This window comes from Notamacropus eugenii, chromosome 3 (assembly GCF_028372415.1).
Source record: "Notamacropus eugenii isolate mMacEug1 chromosome 3, mMacEug1.pri_v2, whole genome shotgun sequence".
In the NCBI taxonomy this organism is placed as follows: domain Eukaryota; kingdom Metazoa; phylum Chordata; class Mammalia; order Diprotodontia; family Macropodidae; genus Notamacropus; species Notamacropus eugenii.
Window position 1 is genome coordinate 9,965,870 of NC_092874.1, and position 21,902 is coordinate 9,987,771.

Sequence of the window (21,902 nt, forward strand, 5' to 3'; positions counted from 1 at the left end):
TGGTCAAGTTAAACATTGAAATTATTCATTCTCTTGATATTATCATTCCACGATAAAATTGTATCCTATTTTCTGCCTATAATTTTGGAAAGCAAAGACAATGTTTGTATCCTTCAAAGAAAGTGATAGTCTTGGACTTCCCCACTTCCTTCAATATATTAGATCAACCCATATGTGAATGTAATTTTTAAGTGAACTTTATCTGACTGAAGAATTCTCTCCACATGAATTATTTGTTACTTATTGAATGATGAGTTGGTCTCTGATTTTTTTTTGAAGTCCCAACCTTTGGATCCCTTTGGATATCAGAATATAGTATTAATTTGGGTCTGAGTCTGATATCTTCCTCATGTGCTTTAGGGTATCAGTCCATAACCATGTCACATTCTAAGGTTTTGGAGTCCCTGTGTAAAAATACGTTGTTTGACCTTTCTGGCTTTACTGATGATAATTTTTACATTGTTCAGATAACTATATTAAGAAATTAATCAAGTTGAGTCAAGGAGCATTTGCTAAGTGCCTATTATGTGCTGGGACTGGCCCTAATGAAGAGGTCTGCAATGAGTCAGCCAATGGTGAGAGAACCAGAGGACCGTCTGTGTGAAGTGTAGCAGTCAATGCTAGATTAACTACAATGGAATCCCAAAAAGCCCAATGGGAAAGTTCAAATCTAGGGAATTATAGAATCCAAAATTTGGATCTAAGAAGGACGTAGGACATCAACCATTCATTTTTGCAGAGGAGGAAACTAAAGCCCAGAGAGAGGATGTGTAGTTAAGTAAAGTCACACAGAGAGGAGGTGGCAGAACCAGGGCAGGATCAGAGGGCATAGGTCAATGGGATGGGACTGCAATGGCACCATGATGGAGAGCATGGGGAAAGGAGAAGGGGAAACTGAATCCATGCTGAGGGTTAAAGTATCAGACAAAACCACAATAGCAGTAATAATAGCCAGCATTTAAATGTAACTTAAAGGCTTTCAAAGCAGGTTACATATATTTTCTCATTTGATTGAGTGCTACTATTGAGGCGGAGGTGAGACACCTTGGCCAAGGGGCACACAGATAGAAGCTTCTGAGGCAGGATTGATCCCAAGTCTTCCTAACTTCCAATCTAGTCCTCCGGTGGAGATTGCACAAAGAGGGAGTGGCCACTTTTTGCAGGTAGCAGGGGCAGTGAGGCTTAGTGGGGCAGGATTGTACTGGTTGACGTAGTGTGCCACTTACTCCTGGTGTGACCTTGGGCAAGTCCCATGACTTCTTTGGGTTAGTGCTGCTGTAAGCCTGCACATAGCAGTATTCTGCAGTCTGGGCAAATATGTCAGAAAACCAAGACTCTCCAATCTCCGGGCTCAGCAAAGTGGTAAGAGGAAGAAGATGCTGAATCGTGGCGTCAAAATGGCTTGAGGCACCTACAAGATGGTCTTAACAGGCTGTCAGAGTCATGCTTCCCAACTCCTGAAAAATGATGGACAATGGGCATCATGGCACCTCACCCACTTTGAACCCATGTGTCTTTGTCCAAATTCAGCCTTGCAGAATGGTCTTTGCAATTTCTCATTCACATGGAATTGAAAGCCCCACTGTTTCATTTCTATTTGGGACAATGGTCCAAAAGAGTGTGGTAATGCTTTGCATCTCTGAAATAGAGATGCCAGCTTCCTGTCTGCTCTGGGCTGAGGAAACTCCCTTCCTATTCCTTAATACATTTCCATCTTACAGATTTCCTCAATAAACCTTTGCAGGCAGTATGACTGAGTGAAGCAAGACTCTGGGGATTGTCAGATGGCTTTCTGTTGGGTCTGGATTTTCATGGAAGCCTTAGATGTCTGTAGTTCAAAGAAACTGGAATAATGAGACCAATGGCATGCTTTTACAAAGTAATTCTATGGGTTCCTATACCAGGAGATCAACACCAAAGCCTTTCTGTGAATTTGGGGCAGTATTTATTGTGGCAATTTGCTTTCACAATAGTCTTGTCCCTTTAACATTATTCAACCCTTCCCTAAAACAACACCACTGAAATTTAGGCAAAAGCCAATTGATATAATGACCTTGTCCAACAGTGCACACCACATTCCACATCTACCTCTCTAGCAAGAGAAAGAAGGCATGAGACTTGGTAAGCTCCCTAGGATCCATACTCTTCATTACAATATCCAGGTTCACTGATTTAGAGGTCACCTAACCCAGACCCCTCTTTTTATAGATGAGGAAACTGAAGCCCAGAGAAATGGTGGTGATTCCAGATACAATAAGCAGTCCTGCCACTGCCCCATGATACGTCTCATATCAGACCATTGCCTTCTTAGAGCTAACAGCACAGTGTTGTGGACAGAGAGCTAGTCACAGAATCAGGAAGATTTGGATTCAGATCCTGACCTTGGCACATACTACATGCATACCTATAGGCAAGTCATTTCATTTTTTCAGCACCCTACACAATGCTCCATGATCCTAAGTTACAGAGAATGCAATGGTAGAGAGAATTTGTCATGTGGGAGTAACCTCAATGGTATCAAAAGTCAAGTCGAGTCAATAAAGATTTGTTAAGGAAATACTATGTTCTAATCACTATGCTAAGTACTCAGAATACAAATATGAGCCCAAAAATACAGTCCCTGACCTCAAGGAGTTTACATACTAGCTTAAACACACACATACATACTACTTACATACTAAAACATAACGGAAGCTGAAAAAATAGAACAGACCTGAAAAGAGATTGTGTGTGTGTGTGTGTGTGTGTGTGTGTGTGTGTACCTGGTGAGGAAACATGGTAGAGGAAGTCCCATGGAAAAGAGTCAGCAGTGCGACCTGGGGGGATGTGGATGACCTGGGTCTCCTCCTTCAAATAGAGGTTCTGAGAAGAGCCAGCCAATCAGAAGAGACCCAGGGAAGGTGGGTAGTTGCAATGTGAGGAGTAATGTGAGGTGCAGTGAGCTTCCATAAGACACAGTAGACAAAGTCTTGTGAAGACAAATCAGCAGCCCAGAGAGGTCCAATCCCTATCTTTTGTTGTCATTATTGTATATAGCTTCCTGCTGCTGCTTTCTTCACCATCCATCAGCTCATAGAAGTCTTCCCTTGTTTCTCTGAATTCTTCCTTGCTTGTCATTGGTGTTCATATGGTTCACTCCTCTGCCACAGTCTGTTCAGTCATCCTCCTCCTGAAGAGCATCTATTTTATTTCCACTTTTTGTTGCTACCACTGAACAGTCCTACTGAGAATATTTTGCTACACCTGGGAGCTTTCTTTCTGTCATTGACATCCATTGGGCCATGTGACCAGCCATGGCATCTTGGAATCAAAGGGTGAGAGTAGTCTTATTCATGAAGTTTTATTTAGGAGTTTAAATGGCTAAAAAGAAGAACTGACCAACCAAATGAATCAGATTCAAACTGGAAAAATGGTTTCAGGGGAATTAAAGGATTGAATTATTTGAATACAGACAAATCAAACTCATCACTAAGCATTTCTTCAGAAGGAATTGCATGATAATCACTTTTACAGGAGATAAAGGAAATATTAAAAAAGCAAGCTGCTTCCTGGGTTTTCCCTGGGTGATTAGAAGTCCAGAATTGGTTCCCAATGGGCTTTTTCTTCCACACTGTCATTCTTTCTTCCTTTCCTCTCTTCCTCATTACAGGGTGCATTAGAGATTTGTAGGAACTCCTCTCTGGGGCTGATTCATTGTGGTATTTATTCACAGGTCAGCTGACAAAATGACCCCTGGATCAGAGCAATTTGGTTGCCAGGAGACCTGAAGTCCTCACATCTCTGAAAGGCTGACCTATTTCTTTGGGAGTATCTGGATGATGAAATCAGACTTCAGGGGCATTGCAGACCTTCAGGTTTGATAAATACCCACAGGTTCCCCAAGGGTGGTATGTGGGAGAGCATGGTCAGAGGTATAGATTCAGCAGATTTGGGCTTTAGGTAAACAGTCCCCTGCCCCAATATGCCAGTCTCATTGGTGACAATGTTGATTGCAGCACTGTGCCTGCTTATCCTGTGACATTCTGGGCCATGGTGGCAAATCTACTAAAGCATCCTCTAGCTCTCACGACAATGCAAGGATTCCAATTGGGCACGTTGGCACTCGATACATCATCCTCTATTGCTCCTGGTGGTAATGCATCTGATGACATTTTTGACAACACTTAGGCATATTTCTTCATGCATGCATTTCAAGTACCATGAGATTGGCAGCCTCCATAAGAGCAATGGAGAAACACCGAAGGTTGCTTGCATTTGGGGAAGGAGCTGGAGTCATAAAGAAAATGAGAGTTGTCATTAGGCAGTGTATACATATTCTCCTTTACCAAAATCCTGAAAAATAAGTGAAACATCACGTGATCCCCATATTTGCTGCAGGCACCCTGAGTCCACTTCTTACTTAGCAAATTATAATAGATAAATTGGTGACTGAATCTCCCATGGTCAAGGTCTTTAGAACTCACCCCTCTGAATATTTTAATGACTGAAATTGCTTGTAACATGTCCAGAGATTATTAAATTTCTGAAAAGTTTCCTGGATTTAAAGTGGGAAAGGACCTTAGAGATGATAGAATTAAATATCTAATTTTACATATTTAATATCTAATTGGGCAGGTAGGTGGCACAATGGATAGAGTGCAGGGCCTGGAGTTGGAAGGACCTGAGTTCAAATTCAACCTCAGACACCTGATAGCTATGTGACTCTGTTTGCCTCAGTTTCCTCATCTGCAAAATGAACTGGAGATGGAAATGGCAAAACACACCAATATCTTGCCAGGAAAACCTAAAATGGAGTCACAAAGAGTCAGAAATGACTAACTAAGCAACAACACTATCTAATTACATAGACATTAGATAATATATATTTTTATCTACTTTTCTTCAAGAAAGCAGAGGCCCAAAGAGATCAAAACGCTGACTCCCTTTCACAGGTAGAAGCCTTTGAGAATTAATTCAGATCCTGTGATTCTGAATCTGGAGCTTGCCCTCCACCTTTGGGCAAGCTGCAGTAAATTGTGCTTTATTAAATGATGATTAAAGTGAGTTTCTGTAGATATTTTTCACTTTGGTTTCTCTCTTTGCTTCTTCCTTCCTTCTTTCCTTCTCAGTTCTCCAGCCAACTTTCTAGGACTAAGAAGCAAGGTAGCTATTGACCCTTATCAGGAGATGGAGTTACCCCACATTCTAAAAACACTCCAACTTGGCTCAGGAACAGGGTTTCCCCCCCATCTGTTACAAGGAGGGGAATCTTTTCATAGTCCTCTCATGGTGGGGAGGAGGTGCTGAAATACCTGAAATACATAGGATAGTGTGACTGATGGAGATTTTCCTGAACAGCTGTGGGCAGATACATGAAATTCCAGGTCACACAGAGCTGAAATTCTATGTGTGTGCATGAGGAGGAGCAAGCCTCTTCCAGTTATTCCAAATAGTCTCATCCTACAGTCATTTGATGATGTCAGGTTGTAAACTGGCTTCTGAGCTCAGGGAGGGAAGACCCTGCATGGAGGGGGCAGCCTAGCCTCACCCTCTTGCCAGGCTCAGCATGGAGGGTATCAGCTCTCCAAGAGGAGCTGGAGGAACAAATCTGCCCTTTTTCTCACTTTTTCTCAGTCCAGGTTTTTTGTCTTGTGATCTCAGTATTGTATTTAATCCTGGTGCTGAGTTGTAAAAGTATGACCATATCTGACTGAAATGTGTGTATGTGTGTATACACTTACATACATACACATGCACACACATATAGACTATATATACAGTTAATTAGCTAGTTAGTTAGTTAGGCATGAGAACCTGGTTAGAGAGAAAAAACCCATATGGATAATCACAGACCTTTATTAAAAGCAGCTTGCCTGTGCCATAGCTCATAAGGTCAGAGACTGAGAGTTGAGAGGGGCCTTTAAAGTCATATGGTCCAACCCACCCTTTTTACTGATGAAGAACCTGAGACAAAGTGCAGAAAAGATGTTGCCTCAGGTCACACAAGTAGTAAAAGAAACAAAATCTGAACCCAGGTCCTCTGAGTCCAAAGCCTCTTTCTCCTCTACCTCAATGCCTTTCTCATTAACAAGATGGTTGACTTGGAGACATTAAGAGTCACCTCACTCTTGACCCATTTAAACTCTTGGCCAATTTCCTCATCAGCAAATGTGAGTAATGACTCTTGGGGATACGTATGTATGTATGTACGTACGTACGTGTGTATGTGCATACCATAGCAGATTCTAAAACTCATTTTTCAGAATGCTAAATGTGGCTGAAGAGGGTAGAAAAACCCCTGTGTTTTCTAAGATATGTGAAATAGACCATAACCCATGAGGAAATTCTTTCCTTTAAAAGAGGTCCCCCCTTTAAAAGACCTGAGGTTTTATGTGTTGATGTCTGAGGATTGTTTTCCCCTCAAGCTGAGATTCTGCTTGGTGATTGATGGAAATTTATCTTTATTAAGAATAGGAATAAACCCTTATAGACTCAAACATCTTGAACTTTAAGGGCACTTTAGGGAGAGGTGCCCTGGCGGAGGTGGGGCCATACAATTTTTTTGTAAACCAGGGGAATGGTTGGTAGATCCCCAAGTTCAGATCTTTCTAACAAGGGAGGAAGTTACTACATAAGAAGAGAGAGCACAGCAGAAAAGACGCCGCAAAGCCAGGGAATTTGCATAGTCTGACTTTATTTATCTGTTTGCCATTCAGACAGAAAAGCCTGAAGGTGGGGGGAAAATGTTTGAAAGAACATATCAAAGAGGTTAAACCTGATGGAAATTAGTTTGAATGCATTCATGGAAACAGTCTAAAACCAGTAGAAAGATAGAAGGAAGGTTATGAAACGTAGAGACTCAGAAGGAGATAAGAATGATATCGTAAATTTGTACGAGGTCACTCATGAAAGCAATCTCCGGAAACGGGCTAGGGACAAAGGGGAAGTAGTGGTAAAGGGAAAGCTAGGAGATAACATGGCATTCTTATCAACTGATAGACTGAGATAATCAGACTGTGGGGGAGAAATGTTCTCTACAACCTCTGGGGAAAATACAGACATGACAAGCCGGTAGGAAAGAGTTCAAAGCAATAAAAAGTCAACAAAGTCACCATGGAGGATATTAAAGTGAACTATTCTGAGAAAGGAAATTTCTACCTATCTATTAGAATCATAGAATATTGAAGCTGAAAACTTAGGGATATCCATACATATAAATACAGCAATGCATGTGTATTGTGTGTATATGCATGCGTACATGCATGTGCTTGTCATCTAACAGCTGGTTATGGTCTAGAAAGCCAGGATTCTTCTTCTGTCTACTTAATCAGACCAAACTGTATTGGACCAACAGACCATTTTCAGGAGACTCGGCAGTGATCTAGGGATTGATTCAACCAGTTCAATGTCATCTGGTTGATCCATATTCTTGTCAATGAGGGCATTCACTCCTTCCATTCCTGCAGACAACAGCCCATTCAAAGATCTTCCTCTTTGCCCTCCTATCAGTCCTTCATTAAGGACCCTTCCAATGGCCCAGGCAGAGAGGAGCTTTCTTCTGATTTTTCTATGCTCAGCACTTAGTCTGTCCCTTGCTTGACCTTCACTTTGCTACACCACCATTTGGCCTCTTCTGGTCACATATGTCCTTAGTAAGATAGACAATATCCTGAGATTCAGAAAGATTCACTACCTGGATTGGTGCTGACTCTATGGTGCTAAATTTAAGGCATTGCATCCCTTTCTCTAAGTATTCTAGACTTATCATTTTGTGATGCTACGTAGGGATGTTTTTTGCAGTGATATAGTTGGTTGGTTGCTGTCCTTTGTGCTTAAAGAGGATCAAAAGTGACATGAGAACCAAGGTGCAAATGTATCTGCTTGTGATCAATCAGACCAATATGAGCTCAGAAGGCTCTGTCAGGCACAAATAGTTCATATGAACATTTGGAGTGGCGATGTCTTTAGATTTGCTCATCTCATGTTTCTTTTGAGCTTCTGAAATTCTGCTTTGCTGAACACAGTGCTTTCCTTCATGCAGGCACACCATGCAGCACAGTCCTGTAGCAGTGTCTCCTATGTCTCACAATCTATTCCAAAGTTCTTCAGAGAGACCTTGAGAGTGTCTTTGTATTACTTCTGGCAACCATGGGAGCACTTGTCTTGTGTCAATAAAATAGTCTTTTAGGCAAACATATATTTGGCATTTGAACAACATGGCCAGTCCACTGGACTTGTACTCTTTGCAGTGGAGTTGGAATGCTTGGCAGTTTGGTTCAAGAAAGGACCTCGGTGTCCAGTGCCTTATTTTATTAGGTGATTTTCAAAATGTTCTTAAGACAATTCAAATGGAAGCGATTCAGTCTCCTAGTGTGTCACTGTATACTGTCCAGGTTTCATAGGTATGCAACATTGAGGTCAACAGAAGGGCTGGGTAGACCTTCAGTTTGATAGGTAACCTAATACATTTTCTCTCCTACAGTTTCTTTCAGGGTGTCCAAAACACAGAGCTGGAAATGCATGTGTCAATCTTCTCATCTGCATATACATCCCTGAAGGTATTTTGCCAAAATAAGTGAATTTATCCACAGCATTCATTTCTAAAGCACTTAGCCCAGTGCCTGGTACATAGTGCTTACTAAATACTTTTTTCTCTTCCTTCTTTCCTTCTTTCTGTCTTTACCTTGGGTGAGTCTTTCAACCTCCCTGGGCCTCAGTTCCTTCATCTGTAAAATGAAGAAATTGTACTAAATGGCCTTTGAGGTCCCTTCCAGTTGCGAATCTATGATCCCATAGTTTACCACATATGAGGCACTGTGCTAGGCACTAGAGACAGAACAGGAAATATAAAGGCTGCCTTGTCCTCAGGGAGCTTATAGTGGTGGAGGAGGAGGCTGTGTATACCTATTAATAAATAAATGTAAATTATACAAAGTAAATTCAATGGAAGAAGACACAAGGTTCCTTTTTCCTTTGTCTTCTGATGTCTCCTACTTATCTAAACATCATAATCTCTACCCCAGGAAGCATCTTAGCTGTCTCCTGACCTTGGAAAGAATCCTTTATTAGTAACAGATAAATCAAAGGAAGAACTGACTGGAGGCAGTTGCCTGGCATGTCATTCGAGTGAATCATCCAGAACACATCACTATCATTGAGAACCTGCTGGTAACCTGAGCTAAATTCTAACTCGTTAAAGCTTGGACGGCTGTTGGACATCCTTGGCATCCTCAATTAGTCTGCAGGTAGCAGAACATTTAATCTGGCTTTATGAGTTGTGGAGGAATTTGCTAATAGCATTCTGTGGGAGGAGAGTCATCCTGGAAAAAGCAATTGCAGCTTTTATCAAGGAAAGCTTGGGGAGAAAAAATGTCTGGCATCTTGTTCAATAGAAAATGGCACCGTGTTACTGCCTTCCAACATGCCAGGATGGCCTTGAAGTTGTGCAGATCACTGAACAGCAATGCAACGGAGCTGGCGAAGACTCCTTGACTGCCCTGACTTGTGCCTCTGTGGGATCCCCTTTGAGTGGAAGAGGGCAGATGGGAGCAAGGCAAGCTTCTAACTCAGTCTCTCACACTCTGAAAAAGCATCTTTGTTCTACCATCTTCTCTAATTCCAAATGCCTTGGCCATGACTCTCAATCACTGCATTGAGTCTACCCATACAACAGGCCTTTGTGCTCAGGAAGCTCAGAAAAGTGTCATAAAAACCATAGCAGAGAACTGCAGAGGGAAGGGACCCTGGAACTCTCCCAGGTCGCATCCTGCCTCTACTAGATGGACAAAGGCCCTGAGAGAAGTGCAGAGTCCTTTCATCCAAACTCAGCCTCTTCTCGATGAAGAAACCAACATCCACAGAGAAAAAGAATACAAGAAATCTAGAGAGGGAAGGGACCCTACAGGTCATCTAGTCAAACTCCTTCATTACAACTGGGAAAACTGAGCCCCAGAGTGGTAAAGTGAGTTGGCCAAGGTCACTTTAAATGATAGACCAGAGATTTGAACCCAGGCTCTGAATGCAGCATGTTTTCTATGACACAAAAAGGTTGGTTCCATAATCTTCATCCTTCCTCCTAGAGTGAATGGAAACACTTAGGCTAAAGACAGCATGGTCTTTCTTTTCAAGAGTAAACAAATGGGACCAGTTGTTTTGTAACTGAGCCCACATTATTGATGGAGCACCATATGGGTAAATTGACTCCTTAGGGGAATAAAGTGAAACTTTCTGGAGATCCGTGGATAATATATTAGATTTGTAATATTTACTATGTTCAACTGTTAATCATTTGGTTTTTGTCACTTCTTCCATTCCATAAAAGAGTTGTTTGAAGATAGTTCTTGCATTTGCCTTGGCAGCAGACATCTGTGACCCCAGCTACCAGGGAGGCTGAGCCTGGTGGGTCTCTTGAGCTTGGGAATTTTGAGTTGCAGTGGGCTGTGTTAATTGGGTGTCCATGGTGAGTTTGGCATCAATATGGTGAGCTCCCAGGAGGAAATTGGGAGGGGTACCAGCTTGTCTAAAGAGGAGATAAACCAACCTAGATTAGAAATGAAACTGTTCAAAACTCTTGGTAGTGGCTTGGGCTCCCATAAGTAGCCCCTGCACTTTTGTTCTGGGAGAAATAGGGAGACTTGAGGGAGAGGAGGAGAAAGAGGAGGAGGAAGAGGAGGGAAGGGGAAGGAGGAAGGGGAAGAGGAGAAAGAAGAGAAAGAAAAGGGGAGGGGAAGGAGGAGAATGAGAAAGGGAGAGGAAAGAGAAGAGGGGAAGGGGAGGAGGAGGAGGGACAGAAGAAAAAGGGAAGGAAAAGGGGAGGAGGAGAAAGGGAGAGGGAAAAGGAGAGAAGAAAGAGGGAAGGAGGAGGTAGGGAAGGAGGGGAGGAAGAGGAGGAAGAGAAAAAATGTGGTTACTAAATTTCATAGGGAAAAAGTCAGTTATAATAATAACCAATTACTCTTTCTGCTCAACTGAATTTCTCTTTATTACTTCTATAATTTTCCTATCCTAAATTTCAGTTGGTCTATGACCCCTTGCATCCTGATTACCTTTGGTGTGCTTCTGCCCTCCCTGCAAAAATTGCTTATTATAGTTTTGGTCTTAGACAATACCCTTGTTCAAATATTCATATTCACCTGTGGTGCGGGACTGACCATGTTTGTATCCATTTATTATAAACAATAAACATTCATAAAGCATATGGAGTAGTGAAAAGATCACTGGATACAAAAGCAGGGAGCCTGACTTCAAATCCTGATAGTTTCTGACTTCCCATGATACACGAGGTCAGCATTTTTCCATCTCTGAATCTCACTGTCATTATCTATACAATTCAAGGACTGGACAAAAAGATTTGAAGGGTCTCTTCTGCATCTACTACCTACTTAGGGTCCAGCATGGTAGGAAACATGACAGAGGTGATTGCAGATGTGAGAATGAATTAGCCTTGGCCTCTTCCTTTGAGAATCTTAATTGTGTGCTTGTTTGAAGATAGGCAGGCAAAAAACTCCAACCATCATGCAAAAGAAATGCCACATGTCCTGTGATCAAGGGAGGGGGAAGTTACTTCCTCTTTGGGGCAGTCAGAGAAGATTACATGAAGGAGGGGCCTTTGAGTTGGAGCTTGATGAGTAAATTAGTCAAGAGAGGAAAGGGGATCATATTCTGCGTGTTAGAAATGGAATAGAAAAAGGCATGCAGGCAGGAAAGCATGGAATTTACTTTGGGATTTAGTTTGGTTAAAGTTTAGAGAATCTGAGGGACAGTTGGGGTCACAGTGGTCAGAGAACCAGGGTTTGGAGTCAGAAAGATCTGAATTCAAATCTAGCCTCAGATACTAACTAGCTGTGGAAAAGTCCCTTAACCTCTATTTGCCTCAGTTTCCCGGTTTATAAGGTGAAGATAATAATAGTACCTACCTCCCAGGGTTACTGTGAGGATCAACTGAGATAATCATAAAATGCCTTGCAGAGTGCCTGACACACAGTAGGTGTTATATTAGTGCTAACTATTTAGTTATAGAGAGTCTCAAATGACAGGTTGAAGGGCTTGGGTGATGTTTTGGAGGTGATGGGATTCACTGGTGGTTTTAGAGTGGAGGAGAGACATGATGAGAATGTATTACTATACTCTTATTCAAATCTTTTCTCCAGTCACAGTTGTACTTTCTGTACCATACCATGGGCAGTTCATCTTTTGGTGTAGTGGAAAATCTGGTGGTTTTGGAGTCAGAATGCCTGGATTCGAATGAGTGTAAAAATTATCCCTAAAATATATCTCTCCTGATTCTACTTCAGTGACATCTAGAAAAATTTCTGCAGCTAACAACCATATTTTGTGGATGGAATAATTTTAGGTAACCAGTAATGCATCTTTAGATTTCTTTTTTAAATGCCAGTGTAATTCATGGAAAAGGTGATTAGGGCTATGTCCCAAACTCCTTATGTTCATGTGGCCTATTTTAGGAAATCTGTGTCTAAAAATGGTGACTCCATCAGAGAGACTGACTCCTTTTCTCTACCAGAATTGGATTTTCTGTATCATTCCTGTAGGAGGAAAGGTGTTAGAGTTGGTATGGCCAGAAAGTCTGGCCTGTGCAGGCTCTGTCACCCTGGGCAAGTCCTGTAACCCACTCAGTGCCCCATAGTAGCTCTCTCCAGTGATCAATTGAAGAACCTCAATGGAGGTTGTTCCCACAATGCAGATTTCCCTTATTGATGACATCATGGGTCCAGACCGAAAGAGAACTGTCCTATCTCACTAGAATGCCATGAGGATCAAATAAAAATAGACATAATAGTTACTTTTAGATAGCACTTTAAAGTTTGCAAAGGAATTTACATATATGTCTCATTTGATCCCCTGAACAACCTGTGAGGTAGGTGCTATATGTCCATTTTAGAGATAAGGAAACTGATGGTGAGGGAGGTTAACGATTTGCCCAGGATTATACAAGTGAGCAAATGCTGGAGGCAGGTTTCAAACTCAGGTTTTCCTGACCTTGGGTTTAGTATTCTATCCCTCTGCCACTCTAGCTGCCCCCAATGACACTTACACACATATACATATATGTATGTTTATATATATAGGTTATATATATATATATATATATATGTACACACACATATAATGTGCTTTGCAAAGATTAGCATATGTAAATTATGTAAATGTCCTCTCCTGGTGTGGACAAAGATTTCACCTTTTGAGTCCCTGCAGTAGTCAGGGTTTATCCAACGTGTAATGTTTCCTAATCTCTACCCCTTTTCTCTTTTATTCTACCCCTGACACTATGAAAACAGGAAGGGATTGCTCCAGGATGGAGGACTGTTTGAATTCAGCCTCCTAAAAATGAACTTTTTAGTACTTAACAAGGCTTGTGCTAGAAGGTCAGATTCACTGTTACTGGCAATGATCTTGAAGTTTCTCCATGGTCACAGCCTCCAGGACCCCAGGGTCATATGGATCCAACAATTGGATGAAGACTTTTTGCAGGTTCAAAGCCAAGCTTAAAGTGAAAGGTCATTCAGCAGAGTGGTCTGTGCCACTAGTGAGAGTAAGATCCTCCCCCTGAGCTTGGGTCTCCTCTCTTTTATGTTAAGTGAGCATAGCTGCAGAATATCATAACACCTTTGGGCTTCCCTCAAAATCTCGTATATCTACTTAAATAACTGGAGACAAGCCAAAATCCCAGAAGTTTTTGCAATTTGATTAAATGCATGGTGGAAGCTATGGGTAAAGTCCAAGTATGAGATGGCATGTTGGACTGTATCTTGGACAGTACTAGAAAGCACACTTTCAGGGTCACCCCCATGTCCAATTATGCTCCCCCCCTTAGGACCGCAGATGTAATTAGGATAGGCCAAACAGAACTTTGCCCAGGGTACCAAATTTTGAGGGTGCCTTGGATCCTTCACCTTCCTTTTACTGTGGAACCTCATTGGCCAGCACCTGAGCAAGACCAGTCTATAGTTCCTCCACTCTTCAGTGCTGCCCGCCCACCCCATGGAGAGAGATGGGATGGATACATGAAATGGACTCATCTACTTGCCTTTGGCCAGACCCAAAAGAATTTGCTGACCAAATGACTTGTGGAAGTCCCCTCAAGTGTAATAACTCAAGACAATCAAATTCCCCCAAAGTTTTGTTTGTTGCTCTGTGAGACACCTCCTGAAGTTTGCTTTAGTTTTCACATTTCCCTCCACTTTGGGATATTCATATATTTTTAGCTTCCAAACAACCTATTAGGTTCACCTTAAGAGTGAATTAGACCGTCAAAGCCCACCTACACATGGAGAATATGGGGCATTTCCACCCGGTATCTGTTCTAGGCAGCTGACGTTGCTAATGGCTTGCCAATTCAAAACAAAAGATTCTCTATCATAAATATTGGTCAACCAAGCCCTGTTCCTCCCAGACATTTCTCCCTTACCCCCTTTCACTTCTCTTTTAGATAGCTTCCCCTTTCTGTATTGTGTGTCACTTTGATGCAGTTCTCCTATGGAGCTGGCCACCATAGGCTCCTACGTTGAATCCTACCACCATGAGGGGCCATGCCCTGCTCTCCAAGTTCCATCATCCCCAGATCATCAGAGAAAGAGTGAGGGACCAAAACAGATGATCATTGAAGCATGTGTTTTTAAAGCACAGAAGGAATTTCAAGGGAAAACAGAGACAAACAGGATGGCTTTGAACCTAAAGTGATCAATTGATTATATACTTTGGAAAAACAAGCTGCACACAATAAACACTCACTATTTCACATATAATCCTCTTTTTCTATTTTCTCTGCATGGAAATGTTCGTGTTTGTTGAGTTGATAAAGGAGAAATAACCAAAATTTAAAATAAAATAAAAAGGTGAGGTGTAACACAAGGCAATAAAGGCTACATTGAAAGTAGTTAATACATTTCAAGAAAAGGGGAGAGACAAAAGGAAACTCTCACATTCTCTACTAATACAGCTATGACAATTCAATCTCAGTATCATTGTGTTAAATTATGGAGAGAACAAACCTTCATGTAGGTAAGCTGATTACACAATGAGAATTCTTATCGCCACTTCCGCTGACAGTGATGAGTCAGGTCTTCACCAGCAAGGCTGTTATCTTCCTTCACTCAAGATCGGGTCCTAGGAACTCCCTGGGGTGACTGTAGGGTCTTTTCTAATGCTTACAGCTGAAGCACCCATTATGGTGTGTTCTGTCAATATCAATCACCAGGTATCTCTTCAACATTATCTAAACAATGCCAGTTAACATTACTTCAGTACCATACAAACCATTGATTAACCACTCCAGGATCATTTAATCAATTATCATCAGTGCATTATTTGAAAAGAGATATTTACTGAGAAACTGCAGCAAGAACAGACCTGTAAACAGGGACACACCCTCTTCAATACCACCTTTGTCCATGGTTGAGCATGGGATCAAGTTGAAAGCAGTTGATGAAAAGCATTCACCGCAATGAAGTTCACTTCTGAATGTGGCACAGCTGATGGACAGAATTGTACCCTTGATTGCAAAAAACAATGTCCTAGTGTAAATCTAGGGTCAAGCAGGTTACTTGGGCTTCATCCCTCACTAGGACCAGCTGACCACTGAACTTATGTTTCTAGACTCCTGCTGCTTTCCCAAGTATATGAAGCTCACAAAGCCACAATGTAACCCATTCTGTCTCCAATATGACTTCACCCAAGACAAGAAAGAATCAACATAAAAGATATAGAAGTAACAGATGAGCCATGTGGTCATGGCTTCATGTCAACCTATGTGGGGTGATCAGGTTGCTGGGACTCTCCTCACCCAGAAGTTTCTAGTAGTTATTTCCTCTCCATTCAGATGTAACCAGACAGGAAATAGGGTCCCTTTGAGGTCACATTGTGCATTTTGAATGAATGCTTGCTCCCAGTTCAGTAGCCAATCAAAAAAGTAACCAACAAGTGGTCTGGAAATGGTTACATAATACCTGTGTATGCTTTGATGTCCATTTGGGGAATTATGCTGGGTTGAGCATGCCATGCATTCTCCTAAGTGTTGGAGTCTCAGTAGCCATTCTGCATTATATGTGGAATAAATGAGGATTTGAGTAAAAATAAAACAAAAGGAAAAGAAACTTTATGTAATAAGCCTACAAGATAACTGAACAGTCAAGGTGCAGATGGTGAATTGTTATAACTTTTCAAAAATGAGTAATTACCTGTTGTGGGTAGAACACTTTGTCACACATTATAAGATATACAAAGAGTTTTTGTAGCTTACATATACGGGATAGGAATATGACAAGGACATGACTACAATATATGATAAATACATCATGGAAGTGGAAAGAGTTCTGTGTGAAGAATTCTAGTACAAGAATTGGTTACCAACTGGAATATCAAGTAAAGAGAGACTTCCTGGAAAAAATCATAATTGAGTTGTATTTTTAAGGATAGTTGAGAAATCAGTAGTCTGAGGGAGCTGGGTGAAGGCACTCCAGGCCTAAGGGAGAATGTAAGCAAAGGCACTGAGGTGAAAAACTACCAGGAATCTACAAGGAGTGCTGTAGAATCATTGTTTTGGTGAGAGTATTGAAAACATGGAGAAATTGTATGTGACAAAGTTGGAAAAGCAAGGCAGACTGGATGGTTGAGGGTCTTGAATGCTGGCAAAGGAGATTGGGCATTTATGCACTAGCAATAAGTAGCCATTGAAAGACTTTGGGGAGGGAAGTGACATGACCAGAGATGTATAAGAAGGGTGAAGCTGGGGCATATGAAGAAAGCTTCAGGGAGGGAAATATGTCATCAGTAAATTCTGCTAAAGGATTAGGGGAATGTTCCAATCAATTCCATCTTCCACAGGAAGCCTTTCCCAATCTCTCTTAATTCTGGTGTCTTCTAGAGGGACTTGGCAACTAACTGGATATGGGCAGGGAAAAATCAGGGTGAGCCCCAGGTTATAAACATGGGAGACTAGGTGAAAGTGGGTAACACCGATGGATGCTATGAAATCAGAATGAAGAAGGTTAAGGAGAAAGATACCAACCTTATTTTGGCATCTATGATTTGATTCAGTTCAAGAAGTATTTATTAAGCCCCTACTGTGTGTAAGTGGCTCTGCTGGAATTCTAGATTTTGCGGGGGGAAGAATTATCAGAGATCATTAAATCCTTTCCATTTATAGATGAGGAAATGAGACAGTTCAATGACTTGTCCAAGGTTGCAAATAATCCAGAGTGGAGTTAATGTTCCAACCCAGGTCTCCTGACTCCAGTCAGTACTTTTTCCCCTGCACTATCCATCATCTGGTGCTGAGCTTGCAAGACTTCTGGGATTCCAAGTGGAAGTCCTATACAGTCTCCTTTGCAGCAGGGAGCATGCCTTGTGACAAAGCATGAACAAATATGAAGCAAAGCAATTCAGAAAAAGTAATCAACCAAGCAGCCACGTGTGGCAGTATGTGGGACGCGGAGCGCCCACACGGCTCTGCCTGTGCAAAGACAGGAAGGAAGCCCAATTTCTTGTATAATCACTGAGCTTGGTCATTGCCCTCATACAAACAAAGTTCAGCTTCTTTTGCTCTTTCTGTCGCTGCAGCTGACACGTGCTGTTCCCCTGGTTCTACGGCTGTTGCTCTGAGCTAGCTCATGCAAGTCTTCTTGGGCTTTCCGTGTTCATCCTATTCACAGTTTCTCCCCATCAAGTCAACAAGAACTTGTCAAAGCGCTTTTCATGGGCCAGAGCGTGTGTGAATAAGCCTGGGAGCTATAAATACAAGCATAAAGAAACACAGAACCCGACCTTGAGGACCTCCCAGTCTAGAGTGAGATGTCAGCACAAAACAGGAAACTGAAAACATGGGGCGGGGGTAGTGAAGGAAAGGTATGAAGCTTGGAGGCCTGGTAGAGAAGTCCAGAGAGGTAAAAGGGCAGCCTGAAGATGAAGGAAGGCAGGATTGACCTGGGCATGCTCCTTAAAATGGAGGTCTGTGGTGGGAATCAGTCAGTGAGAGGGGAGGTACTTCTCATGCAAGCGTCTAGAGGTGAAGCGAGCTTCAGAATTCCGACGTTTCTACAGCACATTCCAGCGCCATCGTTCCATCATTTGTGTAGTCATTTCCCTGACAGGCATCCATATCTTGTTGCCCCATAGAGTCTATATAAAATTCTGGTATTGAGACATTTTTTAACACATGAAACATTTATTACATAAAAAGGCAGAAGTGAGAGTGATGATAACATGTACTAAACAGGAAACAAAAAAGGAGGAATGAAAATGAACAGTTCATCCATACAAGAGGGCCACACTCTCTAACAATGCCTGTAGTGTGTTTGACGGGGAGAGTGGCCACAAACATACAAAACCCAGCAATGAACTACTTGAGTAGAAAGATCCATGTCCCTGGGACATCATGCTCTGGACTGAGGGCCTGAATGTCAGGGGATAGTCTGCGCCACCTGTCACCTGCTGGGAGAAACCATGCTTCTTCTGAGTCACCTTAGTGTCTTATTGGAAAGAGCCATTTTTTTTTTCTGGTACTCTCAAGATGCTGAAACAATGTTAAGCTCTTTTGAGCTAATAACAGTTTGATCCTGGGATCTACAGCACCTTCCTGGGTGTGCTCCCTTGGAAAGGCACTGAGAAAGTAAAAAACTTTTTCAATAAAAAGCAGTTCCTTTTTGTCCTCAGATTTGCCAAGTTACTAGGATTTTGCTTTTCTTAGGCTCTGAAGATTTCTTCTCTCTCAAACTGCAGATGGTGCTAGAGTGCATGGAAAGTTATCCCCAGCCAGCTTTTCACTGAAAACATGGAATGCAGCTTTCCCCAGTCAGCTCCCAGCATCAAAATGTTACATCAATCCAATCAGTTCCTCAAATCACCTGCAGAGCCTGCCTCTGGACTCCTCAGGTTATCCTGGCTACTCAGCTCCAGTAGCTTCTGGCTTCTGATGTCTTGACTTCCCTGGGCAACTTCTCTCCTTGGCCTTTCTGTTCCTTCTCACGTGGTTTTCTTTGGCTGTTGATTTCAGATCTATCAATGAGGCTTCTAGTGTCTCAAATCAGGAACTCCTTGATCGTAGTAAACCCATTCTAACTTAGGTTGAGAAACCTCAAATCCACATTTCTGTCAGCTATGACTGAACTGTTATTATACAGTAGTTCCCAAACTGTTCTTTGGTTCAAAGTTTCCCTCCAATGAAGTCCTGAAAAAGTCATATTCAAGTTAGCTGCTAGGAAACGAATCCAATTCATGGGCAAGTCAAGATATCCCCGTGTGACATCATTGGTCTTCTCAGAAAGCAAAGGATGAACAAGAAGAAAACAATGCACTTTGGTAATTTTGCCTCAGAGAAGGACACCTTTTTCTCGGGTCCTCAGAACTGTTTGTGGATCTCTATGCACCACACAAAGTGTCACCTTTTCTGCCCCTTCCACCAAATAAAGTACTTTACATTTATCTCTGTTTGATTTGATTTGATTAGGTTGAATTTAATACCATAACATTTAATAGGAAGAAATGTAAAGTCATAAAACTGACTTAAAAAATCAGTCTAAGAAGTATGAAATGGAAGGGACATGCCTAGACATTATTTTTAAAAAGATTTGGGAGATTCCATAGACTGTGAGCTCAATATTTAGGAGTACTGTGATAAGAAGGCAAAAACAAAAACAAATTCAGTCTTGGGCTTCACTGAGATGCATAATGTCCAAGACTAGCGAAGTGACTGCTAAACTCTGTCCTCCCCCTCCCAATTATTGTGTTTGGTTCTATAAAATGAAAAGTGGGCATGGGAGGGCAATCAGGCTGTTAGGGAACCTAGCGTTGATGCCATCTGAGGGTCAGGTGAAAGACCAGCCTGAGGATACAAAACTTGGTGGGAGATACGAGAGTCGAGGTATTTTGAAGGCTGGAGGAAGATAGGTCAGCCCCCACCACCACCACCACCATCGCTCCAACTTTAATCTCAGTGAGTTAGGAAGCTTTTACTGTGGCTGTGGGGGTGAGGGTGGGCTCCTGAGAACTGTACTAAGATCAGGAAGTCATCAAAGGAGAGCTGACTGATTTTCAACAGCATAATTTTGACTCCTTTGATGAAAAAGACACCAGTTAGAGAAGTCTCACCAGTCGTGAAAGTTTCACCAGAGCCTTGCTCATTCTTAGAACTTTCCCTTTCAAAATGACAGCAGGTCTGGGCATCATTTTGCATTCACAAAACAATTCAAAGAAACATATTTAAAAATTTTCCACTATGTTCATCGTAGTATGTGGGTGTCACAGTGGACAGAGTGCTGGCCTTGGAGTCAGGAAGATCTGAGTTCAAATCCAAGTTACTTAGCTTTTCTCTGTCTCAGTTTCCTTATCTGGGAAGTAGGAATAATAACACCTACTGTACATAGCTGCGGTAAGGATCACATGAAATAATAACATCTGTAGTGCTTTGCAAATTTTAAAGCTCTATATGTGAATGCCAGTAATAATGATGAGAACTATTCATTATTATCACAGTATTTATGAAGATGAATTGGACGCAGTAGATGAAAAGAAAAAGAAAACCCCATGAAATCATGTAGAAGACACAGCTCTTGCCTTTGTAGCTGAAATGCAAAAATAAGGCGTATGAAACACCCAGGATAGCCCCAGACAAGTAGGACGTGAAGATCAAGGAAGAAAGACTATTTCTGCCTGAGGTTTTCAGGGAAGCCTTTCATGGATTCCCTTTCACTGCTGGTGCCCACCCTAAGCATATTGCATTTATTTGTATGTGTTGTCTCCATATTCATTCTGTATCTACATATATGTGTATGTGTGTACATACATGTACACACACATACACACACATATATATATATGAACACATATACATATATTTGCTGTCTCTCCTGTTAAGAGTACAGGGCAGTTAGCTGGCACCACAGAAGATAGAGTGCCTAGCCTGGAGTCAAGAAGACTCGTCTTCCTGATGTCAAATTTGGCTTCAGGTACTTACAAGTCACCTCACCCTATTTGCCTCAGTTTCCTCATCTGCAAAATGAACTGAAGAAGGAAATAGAAAACCACTTTAATATTTGTACCTAGAAGACCCCAAAGAGGTCACAAAGAGACAACTGAAAAATGAGTGAACAACATCTGTTAAAATATAAGCTCCTTGTGAGTAGGACTTATCTCATTCTTTGCACTCATATCTTCTAGCAGAGTGCCCAGGATGTGGTAGGCACTTAATATATGGTTGCTGAGTGACTGATTGATGGAGGTGATTCTCAACATACAGGTGGAATTTAAACCCAGTACCTCTGACTTTATAGACAATGTTCTTACTATGTTACTGAGCTAAACAAGTGAACTGAAGTGTGTGTGTGTGAATTAGAACTGGGAGGTGAAGTTACACATGTAAGAGGACGAAAGCCTGAACCTTCTGTTAGATGAGGCATAAAGAGCCATTGTGAGCAGTTAAAAGACTTGCAATCATCTTGGTATGACTGTAGCAATGGAAAGAAGGGGTCATGGGAGAGAGGTTCCCAAGGAGGTAGGCACCATTGTGCAATAGAAATAGCCCTGGTTTTGGAGTCAGAAAATATGTTCACTTAATTCTTCTGAGTATTAGTTTCATTTTCTCATCTATAAAATGGGGGGTCAGATTAGATGGATCAAACAAGATAACATATGTACATGCTTAATGCTATTTAAATGTTAGTTTTTATGAGGCTAATGATGGGGATCACTCCATTCTTTTCCAATGGCAATATGACCCCACCACAGTTATCATTGTTCTCATTTACTGACAGGGAAACTGAGATTCAATAAAGAGAAATTATCTGACCAAGGTCATACCACAAGAAAGTGTCAGAGCCAGGATATAGGCTCAGACCTCTCTTGCCTCCAAGAGCAAAAAGCTGCTGCTTCTGAGATGGTTCTTTGAAGTATGTCTTGTTAGTGCATGTTTATAG

The 21,902-nt window shown here is 41.7% G+C and overlaps 1 long non-coding RNA gene across 3 annotated transcripts in view; it reads left to right on the forward strand.

Annotated features, from left to right (window-relative positions):
• LOC140531059 (uncharacterized) overlaps positions 1-21,902 on the forward strand; it is a 146,610-nt gene that overhangs the window by 83,740 nt on the left and 40,968 nt on the right. For all 3 annotated transcript variants that reach the window (XR_011976254.1, XR_011976256.1, XR_011976255.1), the window contains exons 2-3: positions 3,713-3,854; positions 8,462-8,537. This is a non-coding gene — a long non-coding RNA (uncharacterized lncRNA). The remainder of the gene's footprint in view (positions 1-3,712; positions 3,855-8,461; positions 8,538-21,902) is intronic.